We start from the raw sequence: 12,584 nt of genomic DNA, 5'->3' as shown, positions 1-12,584 counted from the left end.
TGATTTGCCTCACTCATAGCCTCACTCTTTCTCAATGACTCCCTGTAACCTTGTGTTGACAGATAACACGTGTGACACACAATTACATATAGCACACACAAAAGAACAGCTATAAATATTGCAGTATATCCTTCTCTGTCTAAAAAAAAAACATATAGGGATGTTATTGTGCTCGGTAAATGAAAAAAAACATACACAGCTTTATGTCACAATACGATTATTATTATTTATTTTTTTATATAGCGCCATCATATTTCATAGCCCGGTACAATGGCTAGACAGGACATAACAAATAGTATATAACATAACAAACTGACTTACAGAAACGATAGGTGAGGAGGTCAAATTTAAAGAGAACTTTCTGTTTCATAAAAGCACCTACATCTTAATAATGTCAATGTAAGTTCGTTCATGCAACGCAAAGATTTTTATCAGTCACATTCTGTCACTTAACAATCATAGTGTATAGAATTAGAAAGCTCTGAAACGGACCACTTACATGATACGACTGCCTTATTCTATAGATCTGTGGATGTTTCAGATTAGAGCTCTGTTGCCTTAACTGAAATGGATAATTGCTGGGATTCCATCCTTGATTATCATCAAAACAGACTAAAAATATAGTCCCTTAAACATCCTGACAAGCAAACAATTTTAGTCCCAAGAGACAAATCCAAAATATGATCTCTAACTGTTCAAATGCATTTACGCATTAAGTGTTTCTAAGAATCACAGAAAAATATGCCAAGGTGGGTGCAGAGCAGTCGGCGAAAACATTCTCAGAAATGAGCACCCCCCTCTTCCGTTCTCTGTTGATACCCACCTCGGTGTGCCCTGACTGCGGAGGTGGGAGGCTTCTGTCTCACTGCTCTGTCGCGGTGCCGGCTCTTAAAGCTGAGCGCCAGAACATGACGTCATATCCTTATACTCAGCAATGAACCGGCACTCCTCCCACCACAGGACTTAAGCAAGGTAAGCGATTAAGAAGGGAGAAAGGTAAGAAAATTGAGAGATAAAGAGAAACATATAGGGGAGAGATGTTGAGGAGGGGAAAGAAAAGTGGCAAGTCCCATGTATGCAATCTGGGTGCTGGGGCAAGTTATTTGAGTTCAATCTGGGCGCCGCAGCAATTCCTGTGTATGTAATCTGGGTGCCAGGGCTGGCCTTTGAGGTGTGTGACCTATACCTGCTGTGTGGGTCAATGAATACTAATGTGCATTTTTCACTTGATCAAACCTTGGAAGTTTTCTGTTTGTTGTTGATTCTAACTTTGTTTACACTATAAAATATGAATTTGTTGATCTGTGATAGTAGAAGTATAATTAAACACTCATCTACAGACACCAGACAAGCTAGAAGGCTTGTTTTTCCCTCAGAAATCTCATGGATGAATCAGTGTTCATATTCTTAATTGTGCATTCTAATAGGCCAGCAATTTATTGTTTCTTCTGCATTCATGGTGTAGCTGGTCCTTTTAGATTTTTAAACTGGTCTTTCACAATATATAATTGGACACTGCATGGTGTAAAAACTAGAAAAGCTTGCACTAATGGCCCAGCACATATAATTAAAAAGTGATATTAATATACTCATGTGGTATTTGGGAGTTATGCTGTACCAACATCAGTGCCTAGTCCAGTATTTAGTGATGGGAGTTATGGTGTATTATCGTCAATGTCTGACACAGTATGTAGTAATGGGAGCTATACTGTATCACCTTCTGTGTCTGTCTTGCTATATAATCATAAGAGATACAATGTAACACCTTCAGTGTCTATATCACCATATATTAATAAAAGTTATACTGTTTTGGGTGTGGTGATGGGAGTTGTGGTATACTACTGTCAGGCTCAATATATATTGATGGGAGTTATACAATATCACTGTCAGGCTCAGTAGATATTGATGGGAGTTATGCGTACCACCTTCAGTGTCTAAATGTAAATAAATCACTGGGTTTGTTTAATTATTTTTTACTATTGTTGAACTCTCTGCGGTTCTAATATCATGAATTTTCTTGTTACTCATTTATCTACTTCCCTCAAAATAACCTCTTTAAAAATATAGTGCCAGTAAAAGTATAGCACCAGGTGACAGATTCATTGTAATTCTGTTTCGTGGCAAATTTGTCACTGACAACCCATTTAGAATAAGAATAGCTCTGACAAACTGTTTGGGTACTGTTTGGGTACAAAGATGGCTATGGCAATCTGGGGACAAAGATGGCATTGGTAAGTTTGGAGGTAAGTTGTCTGTGGCAAAGATGGCACTGACAAGCTGTTTGGGGGCAAACACACCCACCTGGGGCACCACAAAAAAAGATTTGCACCCAGGCATCAGTGAACCTAGCTTCAGCCCTGTCCTAATTACTGCAAACCTAATAAAATCAAAGGACATTTTGGTAATACCAGAGGTCATTGCCACAGCAAAAGCTCATTACAGGCACAGCCAGTAAAGTGAGTCATATTGTGTTTTGATGTCTGTTTACCAGTCTGATTCTTCATGGCAATGCTAATAAAGTATATTCCTCCATAGACTTTCATTAATCAGAGAGACCAGCTGTGTGATTAAGACTGAGACATTCTTTTGTTTATCAGAACACAGTATGATAAGTATTTGGTCCTTTTCTCTATCACTCATTGTCTTTTCTTCTTCTTATATGTTTCCTTCTTGTTTGTGGGGTACAGGGCCCATGTAGCTCAGTGTTGGGGAGGGGCCATGGCCCATTCAACCAAGTTTAGGAATAACACAGCCCCTGGAGCCCAGTATGGGGGTGACACTTAAGGCTCTCTATTTGTGCCTGTAACTTTAGATTGGGCTCTCTCTTCCTGCTTGTGAGGATCAGGGCCCTGTGGGGCCACAGGTGCAGGGCACGCCCTTGGAGGGCCACTAGTGCAGAGGGGGGCCCAGCAGCCCATGTGAGAAGAGATCTATAATATCCTCAGTTGGCCCATAGCCCAAATTGAGACTCTGGGGTTAAAGTATGCTTTAAGGCTTAGACTCTGGGCTTCGGTCCCAGTAGCCCCCCAGCAACGCCACTGTGGTAGTTTAGGGGGCGACCCCCCTAATCATGAGGTGTGCATCCCTGGATCGGCTATAAAGATGTTGAGACCGCTGGCTGGTCTTAGTATTTTTAGAAACTGCTGATCTAACGGGATTTTCACACACAACCATCTCTAGGGTTTACAGAGAATGGTCCGAAAAAGACAAAGTATCCATTGAGCGGCAGTTGTGTTGATGAAAATTTCTTGTTGATGAGGAGAATGGCACCACTGGTTCGAGCAGAGGGGAAGGCTCTGTGGTCTTCCTTGCACAGTTACAGGCGGCCCTCTTCTACCTCCTCCTTCCGGGAAAAGTCAACATCAGGTCACGGGGTGGCAATTAGACTTGTGCGTGGCAAGCAAAATTGCTTTGAATTAAATTTGTGTTTAGTTTTTGCTGCCTTGGCATGAACAAAATTTGAGGGCCTTTTTTGATTCGAAACAATGTAGGGGCGTGTTCCCAAAAGGGGAGGTTCCGGATACCTTCTGGACTCCCTTTTCATCATCCCCTAGAATAAGGACCGTCAAAGCAGTGCAATAGTAGATCACTGGGCTTGAGCAGGCAGACGCTGGCAGATGATAGGCACCCTTTAGGTAGTATTGAATTTTCCCAATATTATATATTACATATAGAATAGTGCCTGGTTTTGTCACCAATATTTGGTCCCATACTCTACACAAGCTTTTTCTTGCGTGTGCCATTTACAGACTCTGAAACTTCTCAACTTTCTCGAATCCGTGAAATCGTACTAACTGCACTAGATCTAGCTATCCTGAGGGCTGTCCACTATTCATTGAACAAGCTCACATGATGGGGCAAGAGTGCAGAGAGCTCAATCCAAACCCAGACCGGTCATTTTTAAAGTCTTAAACGGCTATGATAACAAAATACTCGCTACATACAGATCTAAATTAGAGTTTGCTTATGAAAAACAGAAAATACTGCTGTGTCATGGCTACTCCCAACTCTTGGGATCGCAGACTCAGCAATCTAATAGACTACCTGAAGTTATCACACTCTTGATGCATAACCTTCACCTCATTGTCACCTTACAGGCTTTCACATCAGGCCTTGATGGAGATGGAGCTTAGCCTGGGCTCCTTTTCCCCAGACCTAAACACTATTTCTTCACAACCTACTTAATCACTATGCTGGGCTTCAGTTCCTTTTTGGAGGGGACCTGGGGAAACTTACTTGATAACAATATACAGCATGTAGACAACAACCTTTCATTTTGGAAGACAGCAAAGGTAGTACAGCAAGGGCATAATATATAATATACCTCTTCAGTCCAAAAAGAGATTGGCAAACTAAATTTGAAGACTTAAATCATCAGCTATCTGTTACATACAACATATTCCACCAAGACCCCTCGGTGGAAAACAAGAACGCTTATACTCAAACAAAGCAGCTCCTTGAAACATATTTGCTAGCGAGGGCTAGCATCAGTTGGACTACACTAGGAATAAATTCTATCAATGGGAAAACACGGCTTTAAAATATGGCAAGAAAGAGGTCCTGTAAACAATGTATTAGTCATATAAATCAACCAGAGGCCCTTACGGACGTTTTAAGACAACATATACAGCCATCCCTAACGGTGTATCTGACAGCATAGCTTTACTACAAAAGGCTAAACCCCTTAGATTGTCTAATCGTCATGGAGACGTAGTCAAGACCATTAAATCATTAAAGAATGGAAAGACACAGGCCCTAACGGATACTCTGGAGCATTTTACAAGATTATGCTTCCACATATTAAAGGTTCCTTAACTGATCTTAATGACATGCTTCTAGGGGACACGCAAATCACTAACGGTCACATATGTTAAGACAATCCTTTTACTTAAGTCTGATAAAGATCCAGCCAGATTTCATTAGAGCCCTAAAGTTTCAGTATTCAGGACAGCCTTTCCTTGCCCTTATAAGGAAATTGTACAACTCCCCTAACCACAAAAATAACTGTAAATGACTTAGATTCTGATGGAGTAGGAGCACTTCCACAAAAGGACAATTGGAGGAACTGGGGAGAGGGTGTTCCCGTAGTGAGTACCAGTCTTTTGCAAAAGTACTCCAAGAGGCCAGCATAAAAGCAGACGGATTCACAGAGAAAAATAATTATTTCTTCACCTCTCTTTTTCTGCAAATCTGTCTGCATTACACCGGCACAAAAGGGCAGAGCCTCGAGGACAGTCTCTCTCACGCTTTCCGAACAGGGAGAGGGTGTGCACGGAGGCACCGAACCTTATACCTTGGAGAAGCGGGTGAAGAAAGAAGGCAGAAGAAAGAAGGCAGAGGAACAAGAAGAGACAAGAGAAGAAGTGGAGAAGCAGAGAAGATGGGGAGACATGGATAGAGAGCACTAGACAGTGTGAGAGAGCGTAAATGTGAAAAAGCATGAAATGCAAACAAATATTTGGAGCTGTCTGTTTTGTCTCAGGTGCGTCAAGGACTAGGATGTCCTGTGGAGCGGGATGTATCGGCCCAAGCTAAAACATTACTCCTTTCAATTTTGGGGACAAAAGGAGTGCCAGTGGGCCATTTGCTGTGTACAGGAGCATCAGACTGGGAATCCAGTCTTGTTGAATAAAGGAGACAATAAACGAGTAATTACGAAAGCTACAATCTGTGAGGGAGGAACAATAGGTGTCAATGAATTGTCCATATAAGGCATCTGCTTTAAGCTAGAGCAATATGAAATAATGAAGTTGAATCTGCTGGGAAACAAGGAACAAGATTTCTAGAATTCAACATTTTAGCCTTGCCAAGGTACTCCAAATTCTCGAGGATTTCTTGCCCCCTCTATTCAGGTGGAGAGAACTTCTTTTCAGAGGCATCATGGGTCGGTAACTAGGTAGGCAGGCAGGTAGACGTAACTCATGGTCAGGTACATGCTAAGGTCAAGTACTGGAGATAAGCAGGAGAAGCCACGAACAAGCCAGAGGTCAAACCAGTAATACTGACCAGAAGCGTGATATACAGGAGCCAGGATGCACAAGACACTTTCACAGGCAATAACTAATTGTATTCTGAGTGTTTAAATATCACTCTAATTCCAGCTCCCACCTTAGGAGGGAAAATGAGGCTTGGAGGGCAAAAGTGGTATATGTCCCTTTAAAAGGGACTGGCAACCTGGAAGAGCAGCGGTGGATCTGAATGCCGACCACCAGGACACGGGAGGATGTCCAGATGTAGCAGTAGGCATAGAGGCACCGGAGCACCTGGCAGGGGACATCAAGGTACTGGACCTTGCTGAGGGCAATGTCACAGAAGATGTCAATGATAAACTCTTGAAACACTGCAGGTGGTTTGCACAGACCAAAGGGGTTCCCTGTACATTCATAGTGTCCCATACGTGTATTAAAAGCCGTCTTTCTCTCTTTGCCCTTTCTCACGCAAATCAAATTATATGCCCCTCTGAGCTCCAACTTAGTAAAAACTGTAGAGATATGAAGACAGTGTGGCATGTGAGGCCGTAGTTAGAGGGAGCCGGAGCAGGGGGGGAGGGGAGCAGGATCCCCTGGAGAACTCAGCTGCAGTAGAGAGGTGGACGAGAGACCACTGGCGGCGAACTGGCAGGCAGGTGACAGTAACATGGTCCCGTGGTAGAGAAGATCCCCCCCATGTGTCCGGTTTTGTATCTAAATGTTTCTGAAGATATCACTTGGCATAGATTCAGTGCCCACTTATGTGTGGTCATAGTGTGGAGCACATGAAGAGAGGATGCCAATTATGTTAGTGATATGTTTACAAACACTGTGTGCATGCCTAGTATGCATCAAAAAGCCTTGGGGACCCCCTCACGGCACCTGGGCTGAAGAGGCCTTTGTTATACCTCTAGCGGAGACATAGTTACCAAAGTGGAATGCATAAAATTACACAAAAGCAACACCAAAAGTATTGTCATGTGCCTACCTCCTCTCAGAAGGACACACACTTAAGGATCAATGCATGACCAATGTCATGTATGTATTCTGCATCCTCAAACCACCAAACAGACATGCTACTTTCCTGATTTTGCAGTAACTATTTACCTATTTACCTGTGCCTGTGTGTGACTTTGTGTTCAACACCATCCTTGGTTATGCTATTAATTTATTGGAGATTGACTTCCAATGCCTTGTGACTACAACCCATGGACCAGATCAGAAGTATTATGCCCTTGCAGGGATTATGAGAATGTTTTTGCCCTCATTGAATCTATCAGCTTGACCAAGTCTTCCTTCACTATTATCTACTTCCAGTATCACTGTGTCTTTTGAACAGCTGCTCTCTCATAGACTCCCTCTACCTGAGCACTGTGTAGAAGAACCTCAACTATGCCAAGAATTCCTTAACCGATGCATATGATTCCTCAACTCCATACTTATGCCAGTCACAGCGCTCACATTTCTTTTCATTGACTCCTTGTTGAAAGGAGATGCTCTTCTTCTGTGGAACAAGACTCATAAATGCCTTCATCAGGGCTTTTTGTCTGTTATTGAACCGGCCCCATTGTTACCCTGAGCTATGCCTCTCAGGGGCAATATACCTTATCTGGCCCAATATATATATTCAAAATTATCTGGAGCAAAGCTGTATTGAACCATTGTCATCTCCATGTACAAGCATTACAAATATCTAACATTGCCATTCGTACTTTGCAATGCTCTTTTGAATGCTTTGAAACAGTCACTAAAAATACCCTTTTGCGGTTTTCAATGCTTTATGGAGTTTAGGGTTGCAACTAACGATTGTTTTCATAATCGATTAGTTAGCCGATTATTTTTTTGATTAATCGGATAAAAAAATAAATGTAAATTTTTCATTATGTTAAAATAATTTAATAAACAAACAGGATGTTAAAAACAAACAGCAGAATAAAAACAACTTTGATAAAAATGCATTTCTGGTTTTTATTTCCCAACCTGCCCCCCACCTTTTGCACATTTGAGCCCAGGCTTGCCACACTGCCTCCCAGATATGCCACACTGTCTCCCAGATATGCCACTCCGCCCCCTCCCCACATATGCCTTATACCCCCCAGATATGTCACAGTGCCTTCATAGATTCACAGAGCACACTGATACTTCTATAAATAAATACAGGATTAGTCTTCACTGCTCCCAGGATTCAGATTCCCCATAGTTTGCCCCCGTTTACCTCTAACTGCACCTTAAGTTAACCTTATTAAATTAATTAAATTAACCCTCAGTCCTCAGCATTAAATTTGCCCTAAAGATTAATTTTATACTTACTGTTAGATGAGTTGCAGAGCAGTGTGGATGCTATAAGGAAAGGGGCGGGGCCAATCATCAGTGTGACTGCAGGGAGGGACTGTAAGTAGTAACTGCTGTAAGTGACACTGAATGAACCGGATTACAAAACAAGTGGTATTTTTCAGAGCATTTGCCCTCATCTTCTAATCGATACAATTGATTAGTGGGCAACGTTTTTCATTATCGATTTTATCATTTAGTTGTTGCAGCCCTAATGGAGTTTACTAATTACTACCTTACAAACACTTTATTCATAACATTTCACCAACTGCTGCTCCCATCAGCGAGAGTTCCCATCAGTGCTCTCCTCAGAAGGGTGCCAGTTCCTGACAATGATCTTTGTAGGCCATCATTACCTTTGAAACTCCCAGAAAAGCCTTCCTCTATGCTCCTTTCCGAGCATGTATTGTTGAAGTAGATGTTTTCTGAGAATAGTGTGGGGAGATTTCAATCCTTATAATATCCCCTACATCCCTGTGCATTCTTTCCCAAACAGTTTTCTCAAGTCAAGTGGAAATTCGTTGTGGGCAAAATGAGAACCTTTAACCATCATAATTTCACTTGAGAAATGGAGACATCCTTTGCAAAGAACACTTATTCCTATCACTATATCATCCACAAGTATCAATTATGTTTGTTCTTCACTTGCTTCAATTACATTCTAACCTTCAGAACAGTTTTGGAGAATGCCAAACCGTTCTGTCCCATCAACAAGATGTCGTGCCTTCTTTATGGTTCCTGGAATAACCATATGTTCCCAGCCACACTTGTTCCTTGTTTTGTTTTCTACAAGGTTACAATTTTTCAATATCAGATACCACTCAACATTCAACCTCCTCACAGGACTTTGTTTTTACATCCCTGTTTTTGTATGTCTATTCTTTCATGGGGCACTCTTCTCCAGTTGCAGGTCACAAACTATTTTTTAGGACAAGGAATTAATTAAACTTTTTTGTGTCCTATCTTCTTTTAGGATGTTGAGTCTTTTGGTCAAGGCTTGTGCCCACAACAAACAGGTCAAGGTTTGACCTAAATAGAACCCATTACGCCATTGGGATCATGTTGCTAAGGGCTTGATTGTTGACCTCATTTTATTGCCCATCCCAGATCTCTCTCAGCTCCCCAGCAAGTCAAGGTGTTCCTAAAGGAAATCTCATGGCATCAAGCAGTGCATTGTAGTTGACAGAGACTCACAGTTTGTCTGTCGATTTTGGATCTGGGGTGGATCATTTTTATCTACATATTACCTCCAGTTTAATGGCCAGACCTGGTGGGTTAATCAGCCCCTGAAGAAATAGCTCTGTGCTTTCACGAATTGTAAAAACTCTGATTGGGCTACCTTGCTACCTGAGGCAGAATCTTCCTATAATTACTTTTATCACAATACAATGAAGCGCTCACTATTATCGCCATGCTTTGGGGTTTCACCCTGCTATGCTACTGAACATGATTTGACTCCTGGTACACCGGTTGTAGAAAGCAGGGTTTTCCATAAATCGAACCTGCTGTATAAGATAGTAGCTGACACGAAACACTTTGCTACTCTTAGTTGTCATGTTGGTAACTTTGGCTTGCTACTTACAATCTGGTTAATTTTGGATAATTTTCTCTAAACATATTCTGTCAACTTTCAATCTTCCTCCTACATGATAACTTCTAATAAATTTCATGACTCAAGACTTTAACATTTTGTTGTCAACCATTTTTTCTACCTGTCCTACCTTCTGTTCATAAATATGAAGCTGCTTAGATTAATGATCTTTTAATCATTCGTCATCCGCTAGTTCATGTGAAGGTAAAATTATGTCAGTTGTGGTGATGTCCTCTTCCCCAATTGGAGGATCGGGACGATGACATCACCGCAAGTGCCACCATATTGCAGTCAGTTCACCTGAGGGCAAAATGGTGGCGCTTGCAGTGACATCCTCTCCCCTGAAAATAAATATTTGAGCTGGCTTCCCACATATGTGTCATTTACACATGTCCAAAGAAATATGGGACTTGTATTCAGTTATTCCCAGGGCTGTTTTAATCCCTGTTCAGCCTTGGTTTATGGGGGGGGGTATGCATTTTGTGACTGAACCCCTATTATTTAATTTCTTGGTGTGGTCACTGATAATTTATGATTTTTATTCTTTATATTAGTTGGATTATTTGTGTGGTAAATTTGACTATTACTATTAAATGTTAAGTTTAAGTATAATCAGAGGTAGGATTCCTTTTAGTTTCAAATGTTATTACATTTGTGAGTCCATTTAAGATAACATTCTCCACGGGTAATATTATTAAATATTACACTATAGCTTTTTTTCTTTTGTGTTGGAATAGAAATGATTAAACATATGTTGTATCGTGATTTTCCCATTATGTAGATATGCTTATGGTGTTTATTTCAGCATCCTTTGGTGCATTACATGTCTTCAAATATGTCTTGGGGATTTTAGATTAAGATTTCTGTGGTCTAGTATGTACATGTTAAAATGTATCCATCGTATCCTTTTTTTGGATGTCTATGTAGCTTTTTTTTTCTTCCCCAAGTGCTTGCAGTCTGGAATCTGCAAAAATAATTTGCATTCAGTAAAGAAGTATTACAAACCAAGTGCTTCCATCTATTGCGAACACTATTTAAGGTTTATGGGACATTGAATGTTGAGTTTATTCCAAGAAAAGAACACACATATAAACAAAGCATACTGCACCATGGAACATGACACAATCGTCAAAAGCATAACAAAATAATAAACATAACATATACAGTCCATAATGAAAACATTACGCCTGAAATATTATTTATTGTTTTATATATCGCCATCATATTCCATAGCGCTATACAAGACATAACAAGTAGTATATAACATAACAATTTGACTTACAGAACAACAAGTGAGGAGGGACCTGCTCAAACTAGCTTACAATCTAGAAAGGTAAAAGTGCCGTTGTTAGGGATGGACCAGCTACACTAGTAAAAGTATTGCAGGAGAGGGACTTGAAAAGGAGAGCTAAAGGAATACGGGAGGGCGTTAACATGTATGTTTGTAATCACCTGTAAAGAAGTGGAGGGACTTTTTGAAGGACCGAAGGCAGGGGGGGGGGAATGGATAGGCCGGGGACAAGTATTCCAGGAGAGACGGAGAGGAGACTATCAATAAATGGTCTTAAAGCAAGGTGATGATAATCCTAGGACAATCTCAGTGACCTTTTCTCTCTCTCTCCAGGTAGACATGGACCAAAAATGATTCAGACTCATTTTTTGTTCAGTTTTTGGTCCATTCATGCCCTTTTGGTTCGGAAAAAAATTTGGATGGCTTTTTAAATTCCGAAACAAAATTTCCTCTCACAAGCTCTCTCACACTCTTTCTCACCCTGTAAGGCGCTTACCTCAAGGAACCAGGTTTCTCTGCAGACATCGTCCTCTTCTCCCCGGCAGAAAAAACACGGCCGCCTCATTAATATTTATAAGGCGGACCGCCTCCTGGATTTTGCAGTGTCGCTATTGTGGCAGAAGACGCAGTTACGTTCCCGACGCTCAGGACTGCCCCCCCACCCGGGCTATTTAAAGCTGTCTTACGCTTATGCCGGTCCTCAGTTGTACTGTGGCTTCCTAGTGGATGTTCCACCTTCTCAGCATACTTCAGAGCACTTGCTGTGTATCTGATTTGTTCAGTGACCCTGGTATCCTGACCCTAGCTTGTTATACGACCACTCGTGACCTCTGGCAGCCTGACCCGGGTTGCTACTCGACCACCCGTGCTTACAGTTACACCGCTAGAGTGCCCTGTTGTCTACCCCAGGCCTCCAAGCACATGATCCGTGTAGAGCAAGTGTGTTCATTCCTGCACTTTGGATTCCTTCCGGTGAGACGTACTACAGACCTCACACATTCTCTCTCACGTCTCCTTTCCTGCTCCCTGTCCATACTGCTCTGCTTCTCTTCCTTACTTCTTACAGTTTTCTGCTGCTTCTTGTTTGCTTTCTCTGTGATCCACCATGTTACCCTCACCTCCTGGAGCACTTCCGGATCTGGAGCACTTCCGCATCAGGACAAAGCCTCAGTGCGCACCACTATGACAACCTCTACCTCAAGTTGTTCATCGAGGCTCCTTCTTAATGCTAAAGCACTCCTGGAGGCCAGGGTAACACTGTGAACCACGGAGAAGAAAGAAAGATGCGGAGAACAAGATGCACAGCTTTGGAAAATAAGACAAGAAAAGACAGGGAGACATTGAGAGAGAGAAGGCGTGAATTGTTTTCTTCGGTCCCCTGCTCATTTTCAGAAATTCCTAC

The sequence above is a fragment of the Spea bombifrons genome, chromosome 5, assembly GCF_027358695.1.
Source record: "Spea bombifrons isolate aSpeBom1 chromosome 5, aSpeBom1.2.pri, whole genome shotgun sequence".
NCBI classification, from domain to species: Eukaryota; Metazoa; Chordata; class Amphibia; order Anura; family Pelobatidae; genus Spea; species Spea bombifrons.
The sequence above is the reverse complement of the archived record's forward strand: the minus strand, read 5'-3'. Positions refer to the sequence as shown.